The sequence below is a fragment of the Myotis yumanensis genome, unplaced genomic scaffold (assembly GCF_028538775.1).
Source record: "Myotis yumanensis isolate MYYU_CA2020_CCGP unplaced genomic scaffold, mMyoYum1.0.hap1 SCAF_13, whole genome shotgun sequence".
Classification (NCBI taxonomy): domain Eukaryota; kingdom Metazoa; phylum Chordata; class Mammalia; order Chiroptera; family Vespertilionidae; genus Myotis; species Myotis yumanensis.
The window spans coordinates 42,923,013-42,941,471 of NW_027223764.1; the positions used below are offsets into that span (position 1 = coordinate 42,923,013).

General features: G+C 56.9%; 1 protein-coding gene across 5 annotated transcripts in view; it reads left to right on the forward strand.

The window, feature by feature from the left end:
- The first annotated feature begins 524 nt into the window (after positions 1-524).
- Positions 525-18,459, forward strand: part of CHST3 (carbohydrate sulfotransferase 3) — a 35,110-nt gene continuing 17,175 nt past the window's right edge. For 2 of the 5 annotated variants that reach the window (XM_070432926.1, XM_070432928.1), the window contains exon 1: positions 525-626. The gene's annotated coding sequence lies outside the window, so the exon portion shown is untranslated. Of the gene's footprint in view, positions 627-4,510; positions 4,600-6,956; positions 7,000-18,459 lie in introns of those variants that run through there. The other 3 variants (XM_070432927.1, XM_070432930.1, XM_070432931.1) reach the window with 2 other exon arrangements.

Genomic DNA, 18,459 nt, shown 5'->3' on the forward strand with positions numbered 1-18,459 from the left:
AGGGGGTGGGGATCCAAGCGGCCCCAAGCGAGTCCCCCGGGAGGGGCGGGCCGAGGGGCAGCGCCGGAACAAAGGCCCATAGAGGGGTCCCGGAGAGCAAGGTTCCCCGGGGGCGGGGGCGGACCCCTCCCCACTCAGCTCCTCCCTCTCCCCCCCTTCTTCCACCCGAGGCCCGGCCGGCACGCAGCCCGAGCTGCGCCAAGTTCGCCAACGGTTCCCAAGTTGTCGGCTCGCAGGAGTGGGAGCTGGGTGGGGTGAGGAAGAAGAGGAGGAGGAGGAGGGGGCTCCCGGCGCCTTGGACGCGGTTCAGGAATTCGCCGCCGCTAGCCGCTCGCCCGCTCGGGCCGGGCGGGGAGGACGCTCGGCAGCCCCGACCCCTCGCTCCCTCGCTGGGCAGGACGGCGCCCGCCTGGCGCCTCTTCTCGCCCGGCGTGCGAACCCGCGGAGCCGGGCCGCGCCGCCCTCCTTCGCTCCCCGCCGCCTTCCCCGGGGAGGGCGCAGAGCCGGGCCCCGAGGGAGCTGGTTCCGCTGGGACCGGGACAGAGTTGCGAGCGGATGCTGCCGGCGCCCGACCCCAGCCGCGGAGAGTGGGGTCCGCCCCCGCCGAAGGAGGCTCGGCGGCCGGGGTAAGTAGGACCCTGAGTCCCGGAACCGCCTCCGGGCCCGGGGAGGCCGCCGGCCGCGCGCCCCCTGCCTTCCCCGTCCGGGCGCGCGCGCCAAACTTTGGAGGAAGACGGGGCGAGACGCAGGGTGGGAGAGGGCGCTCCCGGCTCGGGGAGAACTCCACGCAGGCACCCACAAGCTCCAGGCTCGCTGCACCCCGATTCCCAGCTGCCAGGTACACACAGCCCACCACTCAGCCCACATCGCCGCGCACACGCGCTGAGCGGCGCCGCGCCGACCGGGCACCGGGCGAAGACCCTCGTGTGCAACCCCGGGAGCGGCGGCGTGGATCCGCGGACCTAGCGTGTCCTCCTCCCGCCCCTAAATAACGCCACGGCCTTTGTCTGCAGCCCTCCCCCCCCCCCCCCCACACACACACTAAGCAGTCCCCCCAAAGCGACGGGCATGGGAAGGACTGTCTTGTCTTTGAAAAGTCGTGGCCAGGACACGGGGGCCGAGAAGCGGGGAGGGGCAAGCAGACATCCCGGTTCTTTCTCGGGTTCAGCAGCAGTGAGCCGGGCGTCCGGGCCAGGTGTCTGGGTGCGCGCAGCCCTTCCGGAGGCGAGGCCAGGGGGGAGCAGGGGGTGATTCATAACTCGGACCCGGCCGCGGGGTCTGGGCGCAGGGTGGCAAGGCTGCCAGGCCGGCGCTGAGCGGGGCCGCCGGGTGGCGGCGGTGACAGGGCCTGCGAGGGGAGCTCGGACCCCTCTTCCCCGGCGGATGTGCTTCCTCGGAGGGACTTTCCTCCGGGAGGACTGACGGGATTCCAGGCCTCCGTGCGGATGTGGAAAACCGAGCGGGGTTGTCGCAGAGTCCAAGGTCAAGGAGAAACCAGGTGGTCCTGGAGCCCGGTTTCTTTCCATTGCACCTGGAGTTGTGCTTTCGGTGTCCCGAGGCCCCGGGATGTTTCAAGGACTGTCCTGGGCCGAGCACGGTGCCTGGCACACCTTGGTGCTCAGTAAGGAGCTGAGGAAGCCTGACAGCAACAGTGTCTCCTAAGGGCGCACCAGGAGCCACGCCTGGGGGCTCGGCTGGGCTGGGCTTGGTCTTCCTGCAGAGGAGGGGTCCCCAGTGGTTCCTGGGAGCCCTGCCCGATCTGTCTGGGGAAGTGTCTCCAGCAGCTTGTCCCATGGTGCCCTGGGGGCTGGCATCGGGGGAGTTGAGTGTCATCATTGGCATCTGCTCCCCTGAGGGGCAGCAGGAGGCTTCGTTTCTGCAGCTGGCTGAGCTGCAGGCTGGGCGCTGTCCCCCAGGACTATGTGGGGTGTGCTGGAGAGGGGCCTGGCGAAGGGTCTCAGAGCCCCGTCTTCCCGCAGGGGCTGGGCTGCGTGTGGCAGCAGGTGGGGGGCGGTCTCAGTCCCCACACTGAGCACTCAGTGGGTGCCTCTGTGCCAGCTGGCAGGAACGGCCCAGAAGAGCGACAACATCTCATGTTCTTGAAACTGTGATTGCAAGCGGTCTTGGGGACGATGGCTTCCTGGCACGGGACTGAGAGTGCGCAAGGGTGTGGGGCCATGTAATTGCGAAGAAGAGTGTCACTCTCTCTCCGCCCCCCAACCCCCACCATCCCTTCGTGACTAGGTTCAATGTGCAGTTCAAGCTTCTAAATGGTCTTAATGCTGAAATTAGCAAAATATGTGGGCAGCACCCAGGACTTTGGCCCCAGATCAGAGGAGTGATGTGGCTTGGTCACCCCAAATGTCAGGTGGGACGCTGCCGCCAGACCCTTCCCAATGCCGCCTTCCACCGTAACCATATCTTCTGTGAATCAAGTGCTCTACACACACTTTCTCAGTGAGTGAGCCCTATGAGATTAGCGTTTATCACTACCTTAGAGATTCGGAAGCCGAGGCTCAGAGAAGTTAAATCGTGTAACGTTTTCAAGGTCACACACCTGGCGAGGGACAGAGCCAGGATTTGAACCAAGGCCGTCTGACTCTGGACCCGAGCTCCCGCCATCACGCCAGGCTGTTTCTAAGTCCCTGCTGGCTCTCCATGGCAACAAGGAGGCAACAGGGATCCGCGGACTAGCACGCCCGCCCAGGGCCTCTGCCTGCAGCCCTCTTTTTCCACACACTCTGCCCAGCTGGGTTGCACCGTGGGCCACGGGAATGAGAGGCTGGGTGGCACCAGGCTGCTGGAGCTTTCCACGTGGATCTGGAGTCAGGAAAACGTGGGGGCTTAGGAGCGATTTCGGGGAGATGCTGCGGTAATTCCAGTGACAGATGATTCGTAGTTTACCTGAGACGTGGGGACAGAGCTGCCACAAGTCACAAGTTCGGGTTCGGGAGAAGCTGCCAGGTAAACATGCTCAAACAGATTATGACATTCCTTTCCCTCGCTAGGAGAGAAATCCAGTACACAGGGAAATCCGCCCTTGCGGGCCATGTCCTGTCGTCACTCACGCGGTAAATGTAAAGGGACATGTCCGGCTGTCCTCACCCCCTACCCCCACCCAGTGCCCGGAGAGCTGGACTCCTCTGGTGTCAGGCCCTCGGGAGAGCCTGGGGCAGCGGGGGTAGGAGATGGGGTGGAGGAGGGCGCCTGGTCCCCAATTGATGCTTTCTCACACAGACCCCTCAGAGGGACAGTGGTTACTGTCTCCATTTTAACAGATGAGGAAATGAGGCTCTGAGAGGTGCCGTGGGTGTCCAGGATCCCAGCGCCAGGGAACGGCCATGAGCCTGGCAGCCTTCAGGACACCCCTGCAGCCTTTAGGGGCGGCCGTGTGTTCAGCCTGTTGCGTTCTAGAGCCCAGAGGGCTGAGCGGGATGACCCTGCTGGGACAGGGTCCTCATTGTTCTACCCAAAAGCCTCCGATGCCGGTTTGCCCAGTGGGAAAAGCTGGCACCCTTAAGCCAGGAGCCCTGCCCAGGCCCCGGGAAGCCCCCCTGGGTGCGTTCTGAGAGCCTTCCCAGTGCCCGAGTCCCTCTCTCTCCCCACTCCCTTGCGGAGTGGACCTCTGTCCAGATGGAAGTTGGAAGACTGGGTGTGGGAGAAGCTGCCCCACCCGAGGGACAGGAACCCCTGGCCCCGTCCCAGTGCCTGACTCGTGAAAGTACTTGGGAATCGGTGCAGGCCAGGGACAGGCCAGGAGCCCCCTGCTGAGGGACATCTTAGTCAGAGGAAGCATTCAGAGAGGTCTCTGCCCTTCATGAAGTCACACAGGAGGAGAGGAGACAGCTCTCCTTTCCGCCCTGAAATAGAGAGACTTGTCCTGTTTCTTCTCTGATGCTGCCCGCCCTGCCCTGAGTGTGTCGGTTCCACAGCTGGGCGTGGGGTGGTCCCTGACTGACTGGACAGTTCTGTGCTTAAAGATGGACTCACGTCTCCAGTGCCTCAAATCTGGTTGCTCCTGCACCCCTCCACCCCCACTCACCCCTGCCCCCCCCCCCCCCCCCGCGTGAAGGGAGGGGCAGGCAGGCCAGGGAGCCCCTGACCAGCAGTAACTTCATGTCTCCACCCCCATCCCTTCCTCTCTCTGCCTCCCCCTCCCTGCCCTTCTCCCCACTAAGCTGGCATGTGCTGAGGAACTGTGGGGTTTTCTGGGCCCCGGGAAATGTGTTGCTGGGGTTCCCGAGGACTCTCTGGAAAGGATTTGGAGGAAAATAAATAAGCCAGTGTCCAGCTCAGCCTCTCCTGGCTGCCACAAGTAAACACCATCGCAGAAGCCAGCCTGGAAGCCGCTTTGGCCTCCCCTCCCCTGCTTACACCTGGCTCACTGGCCGCCTCTCCAGCTCCCTCCTTCCTGCCCCTCCCCGTCCAGCCCCTCCTCCTCGACTCTGGGAGCCTGAAAAGTCAGGGAGCACACCCACCCTCGGAGTCGGGTCCTGGTGCTGCGGGGATCTGGTGCTGCGGGCGCTGGCACGCTGGAGGCTGGGCAGAGGAGCCTGCGGGAGAGGAGACCGGGTGCTGCAGCTCAGCCTGCTTGTCGGAGTAAGTCTCCCAGCCTCCCTGCTCAGCCAGGCCGAGGGTGCGCTCTAGGTTGGCGAGTTTGACTCTGATGATGGAGAATGGTGGGGGCTTTTTCAAGTTTTGTGACATCTGAGGAAGCTTTGGGTCTTCAACGTCTGTTTAGAGTCAGTGGACCCAAGCTAATTTTCCTTGTTGTGTCCCTCCAAGGTGGGGCTCTCGTGTGAAGAAACCCTCAAAACCCATGCATTTACGTTGTAGGGCTTCCCGGACTACCTAGGATGTCAAGGTGCTTTGTTTTTGACCCAAGTCATATCAGCTTAGGCCTGTCAGCGTGGGTGCTGGTGGTGTGGCTGTGGAATGGGAAGCAAATTTGTGATAACAACTTCAGTTAATTCAACTGACCCACTCTAGAACCCAGCTCCCAGTGAACCAGGGCTCTGGGGTCGGGGCAGTTCCCTGGCGGGGGTGGCAACTGGGGGCCCCCCCACCCCCAGGCCCAGGGAGTGGCTAAGGGGCCGACCCATGGTATGTGGCTAAGCCCAGCTGAAACCGCCGGATCTGGGGAGCGGGCACTGCCGGGAGGCGCTGCGTGCTGCCTCCGAGTGGGGAGTCCCCTTGTCCTGCTGCTGCCAGGCTGCTATGAGGGAACTTGGGGGGGGGGGGAGTGAGCCCCATAGTTGCAGCCTTGATGGGAGAGAGGCTGCACACCCACATACTCACAGGCCATCACACACATTGTCATGGGCTGAAATACATACATTCAGATATACCTCCCTCCCCCCCCACCAACACACACACACAAATATTTCTGTAAACAGCCAGGCACATTACACACTGAAACAGCTTTTGTAGGCACAAGAGTGTACACGCACGCGCGTACACACACACACACCCACCCACACACACACACAGGGAACACTCATTCCAAAGCACAAATTATGTCATGACTGAGAGCACATGTGCTAAAGCCAGAATGCCCGCAGGGCTGCTTCGTAGCTGTGTAACCTTGGGTAAGTTACTTAACCTCTCTGGGCCTAAGTTTTCTAATTGGTGGGAGCTGGGTATGGTAATCAGTCATAGGTCCTAGGGCAGTGGTCGGCAAACTCATTAGTCAACAAAGCCAAATATCAACAGTACAACGATTGAAATTTCTTTTGAGAGCCAAATTTTTTAAACTTAAACTAGATAGGTAGGTACATTGTTATTAACTTAATTAGGGTACTCCTAAGCTGGCCTTTGCTAAAAACGTCCTCAATCTGATTGAGGTACGTTCGCTGAGGTCGACCCCTTCCAACTCTCCCATCCACACTCGTCTTGTATACTCGTTTCGTCTATCTCCTTTCGTTCATCCTCTCTATATGTCCAAACCATCTCAACATACCTTTCTCAATCCTGGACACTACATCTTCTTTCACTCCACAACGTTCCCTAAAATTAACTTAATAAACTTTACTTAAAGTTTTAAGTCAACTTCGCACTGTACATGTGCGCCCGCATGTGGTATTTTGTGGAAGAGCCACACTCAAGGGGCCAAAGAGCCGCATGTGGCTCGTGAGCCGCAGGTTTGCCGACCACTGTCCTAGGGCTACAAGTGAGTTAACATCTGGGAGGAGCTTAGAACTGTGCCTGCCCATAGTGAGAGTTAGGCTTCCGATGAAAGTTGTTTTCTAAGAGGGCTCCCAGCTTAGCCGGTTAGAAGCCGCCCCCTCCCGCTCTGCGTTCCGTCGCCCTGTGTGTGTGGGCATGCCTGTGCACACATGCCCCGCGCATGCCTGTGCCTGCGAGCCCACACGGCTACCTGGGACATCTGGCCCCGGGCCTCGCCCGCGCTTCCCTCTTCTCCCTTCCTTTCAGCTGCCTCGCCATCTGCAGGGTTCTGGAAAGTGCTAAAGTGTCTGAGCTAAAGCAGTGCTATCAGAGGAAATATTTTGAAAACAATCTTTCCTCAGCAAAGAATTTCACAACTCTGATGTGGGCAGGAGGGGTGGGGGGGAGAGCAGGGTGAGGAGGGGGGAGGGGTGCCAGCTGTCCTCTGGAGAAGCCCCATTGCTGTGGGGTTAAGGACAGACACGCCTGAGATCGGGCCGTGGAATCTGTGAGTCAGTCACGACGGGGAAGTCACCCCGACCACAGGGTCAGGCACCCTGTCCTATTTCTATTCTGAAATCTGCTTTCCTTTCACTGTTCCTCGTCTGTGTCACCTGGTGCTGCTGCCCGGGGAGGGTGGGGGGGCGGGGGGAGGAGGTACACAGGAACTGGGGGACACAGCTCACATGCACAGCACCATGTTTGCACCTTTTGGGGCTGTGCTCGTTGAGTTCTCCCAGGAAGCTCCTGAGGGAGGTGCCGCTCTTATGGCCACTTTACAGCCGGGCACACGGAACCACACAGGCAGAGTACGCCGCTGCCTTCCCACAGCTGGTGAGTGCAGGGTGGGGGGCGGTCTTGGCCCAGCAGCCTGGCTCCATCAGGGCCCTCAACCTGCCACGGTACCACCTGTGTCTGTCCTGCTGTGGCTGCCGCCCGGGAGGTCGAATGGTACACAAGAACTTCTTTAGATTTTATTTCGTAACTGTGGCCAGGGCGTGCCACTGGGTCAGGCCGGGACGCTCTGGGGAGGCTGGTTGCAGGGGTACCCCGGCCCCTGTGGGCACGGCACGTGATGTCTGAGCCTCGCCTTCCCCAGGCTGACCTGGGCAGGGCCTTCCTGATGGTACAGCAGCCCCCGATGCCAGGCCAGCCATTGGCTGACTGCTGCTCCCCTTGGCAGTGACCTGGTCTAGGAAGTGGCGTAGACAGATGGCAACAAGAGGGATTTACATGAATAAGCAGGAACTAGCAGATCGGGCCTTTGCAGCAAGACGGAAACCCCACCTGGAGTAAGCACTGTGAATAGCAGCCCCAGCCTCCTCTCGCCAGCCCGCGCCTTGGACTCGGTATTCCAAGTCTCAGACTTCCCAGCCGCTCGGGTCCTGCTCCCTGTAGCCTCTCCAGCTGCTGAGAACCCTCTCCTTCCTCCTTTCTGGCGGCCAGCTCCCTCCATCCTCAGCTCTCAGTTTGGATGTGTCCTGGGCAGGTCAGCAGCCCTCCTTACGGCTGCCTGCGTGCCCCCCTCATCGCACTTTACGCCTCCTGAGTGGCCATTGCGGGTTTCATGGCTGTCCTCCACCGGTATGCGCTCTGCACGGCAGGACAGTGTCCGCCTTGTTCGCCCTGTGGGCCCCGCGTTGAGCCAGCCTGGCCATGTAGTGAGTGTGTGTACCTGATTGTGGAGCCGTGAGTGATGGGTGTGGTGTGGGGCCCTGGGATGATGGAGGCGTGGGTCTGCCCCTCCAGGAGCTACTGGCTGGACAGTGCCCATCCTCCCAGGATAGGATGCTCCTGCTGGGAGTGACCTGTGTCTGGGCAGAGGTGGTGGCAGCCATGGTGAGTGGGAGGGGACAGCTGACGAGGACGAGAGGCCCTGTGTGGGACAGGGAAGGAATGGAGAGTGGGACCCTGAACAGCTAGCTTCTCACAGTCGTTACCCTGCGGGTGCTGGGCTGAGAGCCCAGGGACAGGCCTGAAACCTTCGGAGAGGCCCCTGTGAGTAGGTGGGCTGGTGGATGGGTGCACTACGTATGGGCCCCACTGCTCAGCCCCACCGGCAAGTGCTTCTTGTTCCTGTCCCCTGTGGACGGATATCTGCTCAGCCTCTGCAGCGTTCGGCTCTGACCCCCAGGCGATGGAGACCGCAGGAGGCCGAGTCCTAGCCCAGCTGGCAGGCTGCCTCCTGGGGGTGCTTTCAGCTGCAGCCCTCAAGCTGTCCTTGCAGAAGTACCAGGGCCCCAGTGCTACATTCTCCCCTACCCCCCCTCCCAGGGAGCTCACATGAGGGTGCTGCGGCCCAGGCCTCACCTATCCAGGTGCTGAGTACCTGCCGATGCCTGACACTGTGCAAGGTGGGCTGGGGGTAGCAGAGCAGAAGGCACCTCCAGGCTAGAAGAGGAGAGGAGACCAGCACAAATAACCACTTTTGAGCCCAACTGTGATGAGCCCACAAAGGTGGGCGTGAAGGAGGACTAGGGGACGGCTTCCTGGGGAGCTGGGACGGATAGTGCAAGAAGGGAACCTGGGCGAAAGCATAGATGGGCAAGTTCAGGTGGAATGCAGGGAGGGTGAGGAGTCCAGTGGGACTGGACTGTGATTTGCAGGATGCACAAAGAAAGAGAGAGAGAGAGAGAGAGAGAGAGAGAGAGAGAGAGAGAGATGAGGCAGGAGAGAGTTGAGTGACATATGCAGGTCCTAGAGCCAGGCTGCCTACATGGAAACGCTGCTCCTCACTTACAGGCTGTGTGACAATGACCAAGTTGCTTACCCACTCTGTGCTGCCTCAGTTTTCTCATCTGTAAAATGGAGATACTAACAGTATCTACCACGTGGGGCTGATAGGAGGATAAACTGTGTTTCTATATTAGTGTTTAGAGCAGAGCCTGGCACACAGCATCAAGAAAAGTTATTATCCCCTTTTAACAAATGTAGCTAGAAAAGTAAATTGAGGACAGACCCTAGAGGCCTTTGAATGTCATACTTTCCATTTGCTAAGCACCTGCTGGTTGCCAAGTACTTTACAGACATTCTCCCTGAGCCCCACACAACCTAGCAAAGTTGTTAGCAATGTTTCCATTTTACAGATGAGGAAACTGAGGCTCAGAGAAGCAGGGTAACCACCCAAGGTCACTCAGCTTAGAGGAGCCAGAGGCAGTAATGAAACCAGGTCTGTCTGGTCTTCCCTCAGGGTGAAGATGGGACCAGCATGGGGATGTCCGTAGGCTGGGGTTGCAGCCAGGAGCGGTACCCATGGGTCCCTGGGCAGGGAGGGTGGGAGGTAACAAGGGAGATGTTGGACAGGCCTGGAAGGCCAGGAGACCGGAGGCCCCGAGGCCACAGAACACAGCTCACCATTCAGAGCCCAGGGGCAAGCCGCTGAGTCATTTTGGGAAAACATGACGTCATTGAGTCTTGCTGTCTGCTGCCCACCTGCCAATGTTCCCTCTGTGGCTCTCCTGTGACCTCGTGCCCGAAGTTCTGCAAGGAGACCCTCACACCCAGGTGGCAGGGCCAGGTCAGCTCCCCAGCTTCTTGTCCTGGGTTCTGCTCCCCAACTTTCCCACCCCTTCCCTCCCTACCTGGGGTCCCCACCAACCCCCACTCATAAACCTGGCTGGGGCAGGAGTCCTGGAAGTTGTAATGGGCGTGAAGAGCTTCCAGAAGGACCTCCATGCCAGGCCCCATTGGAATTCTGGGTGGGGAGGGCAGGGCCCGGGAGACTGGCTGAGCTGTTGGAGCTGCTCTCCTTTGGGAATGGTGCCTGCTCTTCCCTTGGTATCACTTTTTAAAAGGAAAGCCTGGTTGCACTGTGTGCCCGGCGCCAGGTCCCGGAGTCCTCTGCCTTTCCAGAAGGTACTGTTGAGTATCTGAGAACCTTTATGTACTAAGCTTCCTCAGGCTGGGTGATGTATTTGCATTAATCTGATTGCATGAGGTAGGCCCATTTTTCAGATGGCAATGCTGAGGCCCAGAGAGGTTAGGTGACTTGTCCAAGGGCACACAGCCAGAATTCAAACCCTTGGCTGCCCAACTCCAGATGTGCCCATGCTCTTAGCCACTTCACAATGAAGCCACCAGCTCATCGCAGGAGGTGGTGTGTACTACATATGTGCCTGCCAAACTGTGCAGTGCAGACAGGAAGTGGAGGGCGGCTTCATCTCAGAGTGTGGTCACTTACAGCTCTTTGGAGAGCGTGGCTCCATTCAGGAAGGGGCAGAGTGCTCAGCTTCTTGGCCATGCAAGCCCAGCTGACATGGCCTTTTGCGGGGAGACTCTCCCCTCTGGAAGGGGCACTGGGCTCGGGGTAGCCTGTCCTGTTTTTGGTGGGTCAAACCTGGAAAAGGGGTACGAGTCAAGCAAGGGATGTCGGCTGCCACCGCTGCTGCTACAACTGCCCTCCCTCCTGCGGCAGCCCAGAGGAGGGGTCGCCACCAGCCCTGCACTGAGGGAAGAGACAGAGAGGGAGAGAGGATTATCCCCATTTTCCAGGCGAGGACTGAGGCTTAGAGAGGTTTCCCGGCTCTCCTGAGCTCCCTGGGCCGGAAAGGGGAGGAACTGAGACTCAAGTCTTTCTGCAGAGAGAGAGACAGGAGGGAGGAGTTAGCCTGCCCTCTGACCTTGAGCAGTGCAGGCTGGCTGTTCTCAGGCTTGCATTTCTGATTCATTCTGCAGTGACCCGTCCCTGTGTTGCAAAGCAAATGACCCTCTGGGGTGAGAGAAAAGGTCCAATTTCAATTGGGCCATGAGTCACCATTTTTCCAAAAGCACTTTTGAAGCCATAGAGGCGGGCCCTGTCTAGGCTTCCAGTTGAGGGTTGGGGGGCAGGTTTCTTCTCCAGTCTCCCCTCCTTCCCCCCAGTGCCAACCCCACCCTGGTCCTGGCAGTGCCTGTCCCTGGAAGGGCCTGGCAGCAAAGGGCCTCCATGATCACCCAGCATGTGACAGGTTGCCTTGCTCTCAATGGACAGGTGCCAGACTCTCAGAGCCCAGAGGGTCTGCAGCCTTTAGGGTCCCTCGTCCCCTTTAACGCCCAAGTCCCACGTGGTTAGCACAATTTCAGTTGCCCTCCCCAGGGATATCTGGGAACCTCCCGGGACTCCACAGTCTACAGGGTGGCTCCTCTTGACACTGCCCCCTCAGCACCCAGGTCCCCTCAGGCCTTCGATGTGGCCAGTCCTCGCTCTACAGGAGGGAGGGGACCCCAACCAGTTACTCCCTCCTCCTCAGACACAGGCTGTCACTACAGTGATGGTTCTGGAGAGCTGCCCTGTTCTCGCAGAGAAAGCAGACTGGTAGCCTGCAGGGCAGTGCTGCTTCTCACCGCCCCCAGGTTTTCCTTCCGGGCTTTGCCTCTGCTCACACTCAGATGCCCGTTAAAGTGACTTGTCCAAAATGAGAGTCTCACCTCGAAAGAACGTTGCCTCTACTCCTACGGGGAGAAAACTGGCACTTGCTTTTATTTTTTCAGTTTGATTAAATGTTATGAAATAATACATGCCCGTGGAACAAAATTGGAAAGGTACAAAAAGACATACGGTAAAATCTCTCCCCCAGGCCTGTCCCAGACACCCAGGTCTCCGCAAGGGCAACCAGCATTATCAGCTTCTTGTGTGTGAGCGGCTTTTAAACCGTCCAGGTGTACGACAGTGAAAATCATACTTCCTGGGCTTCCTCTTCCACCACGCGGCAAAGGAGGCGCCACCTGGAACACGGCTCAGAGTGCAGCTCTGTGCAGGGCTGTGAGTGTGGCCACTGCCTGGGATCACTGCTAAGCAGTTGCTGCCTCCCAGGCTGTGCCCTCACCCCAGCCCGCACCCTCAGCAGTCACCTTGGACTCCATCCCCATGACACAGAGGACAGGACCGAGGCTCTTACATCCCTCATGCCCTGCCATCCCGGCAGGCGCAGCAGCTTCCAAGGGTGGCGTTCTCCAGGCTCCTGGTGAACTCTGTGTTCCTGGCTGCTCCGTCTTCATTTCCCCTCTGGTCTGGCTGGGCAGGGGCCTGCAGCTGGGGCCTGGCCATGCTGATCTGACCAGGCCATGGTGCCTCTTGGCCAGACTGCATGTTCCAGGTCCGCTCCGTGCTCACACAGGCAGGGTCCACCCTGCACTCCCATCCTGAGTGTGACCTGAGGCCTCCCTGGCTCCTCTCTCCCCTTTGCTTCCCCTTCCTTCTCCCCTCTCCTCCCCTCCCCTCCTCTCCTCACCACCTTGACTAGAATCCTTTTGCATCCTTCTCTCCTTCCTTCCTTCTCTCCTTCCCTGGTTATTTGGTGCTGCATAGCAAACGTTAACTCTAATGTAAAGTGGAAAGTGATAAGAATGGCCCAAGGTAGAGAAATAAAAAGCGCCAGGAGAGCAAAGTGTTTGAGATTTGACATCAGCAGACGCTGCCCTTCAAGTTCCTGCTTGCACCTCTAGCTGGGTGACCTTGGGCAGGTGGCTTAGCTTTGCAGAACCTCCCTTTCTCATCTGAATAACATCAGAGAGGGCCGTGGTTAGGATGCAGGCTGTGCCCAGGGCTGGTGTGAGAGCTGAGAGGTGCAAAAGGGTTTCTAGGGAGGAGAGGTGTCAGATGTGTGGGGGATGAGAGGGGGGCCGGGTTCCCCTGGGGAATGGATCATGGCTGAGGAGGCTGAGTCAAGGAGGGCTCTGGCATGTGTGGGTTTGCTCTCAGCCTTGGGTAGAATTGGCCAGGCGTGGATGGGGGAAGGGTGGCCCTTGGGACTGCCTTCCCTCTTTTGCATTTCCACACAAAGATGGACCCTCAGGTGTTTTTTTTTAAAAGTAATGCTTATTGTTTGTATAATAATGATAGATGCTTAGTATGTAAAATTCAAGTAAAATGGATGAATGCAGAAAAGAAAGCAACAAGTCACCCCTCAACCCCACCACCCAGATGTAGCAGGTTCGTCACGTGGTCCACACACTTCTCCAGGTACATAGCGTAGAAAAGGAAGCAGTGGAGGGACAGGAGTCTTTTAAGCGTGGGGGTGCACAATTTAATCTACATGCAGGGCCGCTGCCCGAGGGCAGCCCCTCTCACCTGTTCCCGCCTACATGAGTACGCCCTGTCCCGTGGGCAGGGAACGCACCCCACCATCTTTCAAACCTCCCGATCCAGGCACATTGAACAGGGGAGCTGGTTGACATTAGTTCTGTCCAGCTCGAGAACAGTGGCTTTCAGTCTTTTTATGCTGTTCAGTCAAAACCTCAGACAGAGACACAGAACTGAGACAAGCCTTATGAAACCCACATGTCCTCATTACACATGATGCACTCTAATATTTTCTGTTCTACACAATGGTATTCTATTTTATTCTATTCTATTCTATTTTATTCTATTCTATTCTATTCTATTCTACAAACAAAGCTTGCCCAACCTACCAATTTGATGGCACAGCTGAAGCTTGAGAAATATCGCTGTGGAACAGTGATTTTCAAACTGCAGCGTGTATCACACTCACTGGCCACACTTGTTGAACAGCCTCCCGTGTCCACACCCAGAGATTCTGACAGGAGGTCTGGGAGGGCCCAGGAATGTGCATTTCCACAGGCTCCCAGAGGCGGCTGCTGGCCCAGGATCCCACTTTGAGATCCCCCTCCTGGGACACTTTTGAGGCGATGTTCTCCTTTGGCAGAGACTACCAGAGGATTGCTCTATGCAGCAGATGAGACTTGCTAATGGCGAGCATAGAAGTGTGGGTCTCTGGCATTTTTGAGGCTACTGGCCAGGCACTGTCTTTGGGTTCTAAACCCCACCCCCCTGAAATCCCACTCCCACTATTAATACCAAGTGTTGAATGTAGAAAAGGTCTGCTAAGCAAAGGGACATTTCTGCCCAGTCCTGGTTGAATTACCTGCCTCTTAAATCCCAAGTCCACAGAACATAAAACCTCCCCAGCCCTTTTGAAAACACTGTTCTTCTATAGGCAATGAAAGGTGCCATTTACCATGTGGATCTCACCTTTCTATGTTTTTTTTAAAGGGAAGAAAGTGGGTCAAGCATGACCACCCCGTGGGGAAATATACCCCCAACACCACCACCACCGGGCTCTGGGGGTCTGGTGGGTTTCAGGGGCTGTTTCTGGATTCCCTGCTTTCAATGGAACCTCTTCCTGGCATTGTAGCCGAGCGCCCACATCAGCACCTCACTTTCCAGCCTGCTGACTTCTCAGACTGGCCTATGTTCTAAGCTGCCTCTGCGCTTCCAACAGCCCCCACCCCTAATCCTCCTGCTCACTGGTAGCCTGGGGCCCCCGTGGCCCCCTCCCCAGCCTGGTCTCCTCCAGAAGCCAGGCCTCAGCTGGGAGCAGCCTTGGGAGGGAGGGAAGTGCTAAGTGGGCACAGAGCCCCTCTGTTCTGTTAACAATGGCCCGTTGATGGCTGGATTCTGCCCAGTCGGCCCCCTTCACTGGACTTCGGGGAGGAGGAGGACTCCAGCCCCCCAGGCAGCCATTTCTGGGTGTGAGGTTGATTCAGAGGCCCTGATGCAGCAGTGAGCAACCCTCTCACCCCTTCTGCCCCATCCCAGGGCAGTTTGGGGCCCCAGGAGTGATTCAGTTCAGTCTAATTCAACAACCATCTATTGACAAGCTCCTGGGACTGAGGTTTGGTGTGAAGTAGCTGTGGGGAATGAGAAGAACTGCTGACATGAATTCAGTACTTATAGTCAGCCCACCCCTGACCACCCATCAGCGTCCCTAGGGAGCCTGTAAAAATCCCAGCGCACAGACAACTCACCGCCCAGCCTCGGGAGCGAGCCCAGGCACTGATGTTCTGTAAAAGCTCTCAAAGTGACTCTCCCGCCCAACTGGAATGAAGCATCATGGGCCTCCTGTCAGTTAGGCAGTGCTGAGCATGGACCCTGTAGTATCCCACTTCACAAGGTGGGTGCCGTGAGGGGCTGAAGAACGGCCCCCCAAGATGTCCTTATATGAATCCCTGCACCTGTAGATACAGGTGCTCACATGGTAGAAAGGACTTTTCGGTACGATTAAGGTTTTTGAGATAGGAATATTGCCTTGGATTACCCAGTGGCCTAATGTAATCCTAAGGGCCCAAATAAGAAGGAAATTTACTACAGAAGAGGACGTTAGAGTAATACAGTGGGGCCTTGACTTATGAGTGTCCCGACTAACGAGTTTTTTGGAGATACGAGCCGTCTCTCGGCCGATTTTTTGCTTTGAGTTGCGAGCTAAAATTCGGGTTATGAGCCAGCTTCAGGTACCCCACCGCTAGTTGGCGCAGCGAACGTCACAGTGAACGCCACAACATCAGCCCAGCATCATGTGTCTCACTCGTTCACTTTTTGATTTGACATACGAGGAATTTGAGTTACGAGCTCCGTCACGGAATGAATTAAACTCGTAAGTCAAGGCCCCACTGTACATCAAGACAAAGACTCGCCCTCTCCAGTTTGGCTCAGTGAATACAGCGTCAGCCTGCGGACAGAAGGGTCCCAGGTTTGATTTCAGTTAAGGGCATCTACCTTGGGTGCAAGCTCTATTTCTGACCCTGGTCAGGGTATTTGCAGGAGGCAACTAATCAATGTGTCTCTCCCCCTCCCTTCCACTATCTCTAAAAAATCAATGGAAAAATATCCTTGAGTGAGGATTAACAACAAAAAAAGACAAAGACTCAACCAGACACTGCAGGCTTCAAACATGGCAGGAGGGGCCCTGAGCCTTGGAGAGCAGGCAGCCTCCAGAAACTGGGAAAGGCAAGGAAGCCTAGAGTCTCTAGCAGTGGTTCTCAACCTTCTGGCCCTTTAAATACAGTTCCTCATGTTGTGACCCAACCATAAAATTATTTTCGTTTGCTACTTCATAACTGTAATGTTGCTACCGTTATGAATCGTAATGTAAATATCTGATATGCAGGATGGTCTTAGGTGACCCCTGTGAAAGGGTCGTTCGACCGCCAAAGGGGTCGCGACCCACAGGTTGAGAACCGCTGCTCTAGGAGGGAGGCTTGCTGACACCTGGACTTTAGGCCAGAGAGACTGACCTTGGACTTGGACTTCTGTGTGAGAACAGCCGTAGGAGACCAACACAAGGCTCCTACTAACCCCGATTTGCAGATGAAGCCGTCACCTGGGATCACACAGCTGGTGAGTGGTAGAATCGGAACAGGAAGAACTCAGTCAGGTGTGTCTGACCCCTTAATCAGTGATCTCTGCATCTCACCACACTGCCCTCCTTTGCAGCCAAACAGACATGGGTTCAAATCCCAGCCCTGCCACATTCTAGCCCAGCCGTGGGCAAACTACGGCCCGCGGGCCGGATCCGGCCCGTTTGAAATGAATAAAACTAAAAAAAAAAAGACCGTACCCTTTTATGTAATGATGTTTACTTTGAATTTATATTAGTTCACACAAACACTCCATCCATGCTTTTGTTCTGGCCCTCCGGTCCAGTTTAAGAACCCATTGTGGCCCTCGAGTCAAAAAGTTTGCCCACCCCTGTTCTAGCCTGTGCTCTTTGCTAATGGTGGGGCCCATTTGGCCAGAGGGAGGCTGTAGAGCGAGGTGGGGGGGGGGGGGGGTGTAGAGACCAATTGGAAATCTAGGGTGGGCCAGCTTGTCCCCAGGTTAAATGCTATCTGGAGGAGTTTGAACTTGATTCTGGAGGAATGGAGATGGACCCACAGGATGCTGTCCTGGTCTCCACTGCATTTCCTGGGCTGTCTCGGGCTTGCTCGGTCTCTGGGGTCTCCCCTGCGTGCAGCTGCCACATAGAACTGCAGGTTTGGGGCCAGGAGCGGCATTCTACTCATTGTGCCCCGCTGCCAGCAACTGCTGCTCATCTGGGACGGCCAGTGGCCTCCCGTTTCCTGGGAGATGAGATATGGCTCCTTGTGCCTCCAAAGCATGTTTCTCTCAATACTGCCCCAGAACCTTGTATGTGGAGGAACGTGAGACAAAGAGGTCCAGAGAGTTGTCCAGAGTTGCACAGCAAGCTGGTGACAGGTCCTGGCAGACCAGCTCCTGGCCAGGATGCTGAGCTGCCCACTCCTGCCCAGCTCCCATTTGTGGCTAAACGGCCTGCTCAGTGATACAGCACAGTGGGTGAATTCATGGACTCTGAGCCAGGCTGCCTGCGTTCAAATCCCGGCTCTACCTTGCAACCGAGGACAAGCAGTTTGGCCTCTGCGTGCCTAGAAGGAGGTGGTGGTCATTATCTATTGTTATCTAGGACAGCGGTCGCCAACCTTTCAGACCTCACGGGCCACCAGTGGTCTGTGGACCACCGGTTGGCGACCGCTGATCTAGGAAGGTCCTGCTGTGCCTTCCTCACAGGGTTGGTCGAGGACTGGACACAGGTGTGTGTGGAAGTGTTTGGAACAGTGCCTGGTTCATTAGGTGTAACTTCTGTTTTCCTTCGGCTCCCCAGGGCCAGAGGCTGTCTTTCTCTCCCTCAATTCCCAGGGCCTCCTCCCATGCTTGGCTCGGAACAAGGACCCGGCAAATGAATTTACGTGTTGAATGGGAGCTTTTCTCATCCATGGGTCACTAGATACTTTCCCAAATGTTTTCACTTTTTAGAAGTTCCACCTGAGTTCTTCAAACCCTCCTCCTCCTCCTTCTTGCCTGGGAGCTGCAGAATTTCCATAAAGCAGCCTGAAGCTTGCTTTGCCCCTTGGTGAGTCCCACAAGCAGTTCAAAGAGAACCCAGATGCCCCCAGGTCTCACCAACCCCGGTGCCAGCGTGGCCAGTTAGCACGGCCCAGATCATCTCCACGCACCTGCTGTGCTCTCCCCGGGCTCCCTGCCAGGTCTTCCAGCTGATGGGGTGTCAGATATCACATCGTTCCCTCCAGAGCCCTGTCCCCCTCTTTTTCTTCCCCCTACTGCTGGGGAGGGGAATATCCAGCCCACGGGCTACATAAGGCCCGAAAAATCATTTGGTCTGGCCCTGCCAAGGCACTAGGGGTGAGTTAAGTAAACGCTTGACCAAATATAGCAGGCTAATTTTTAAGTTGATAATTTTGTACGGTCTGCGGATGACGTTATAAACATTCAAATGGCCCTTGGCAGAAAAAAGGTTCCCCACCCCTGCCCTGCTGTGAGGATGGGACTTCCTCCTCAAGTTCAGCTTCCTCGTTCAGGCTTGCCCTCAAGCCTGTCCTTGCCTGTGAATGGACCCAGGAGGGTCACCAGTCCATAATCCTACAAAACACCAAACTCGGACTTCCGGTTTGGACTTAACCAGTTCACTCTTCTGCCCCAAGAAGGCCTAGCTGCTCAGTCTTATTTCCCACCTCCAGCTCCATTTTCCAAAGATCTCTTTA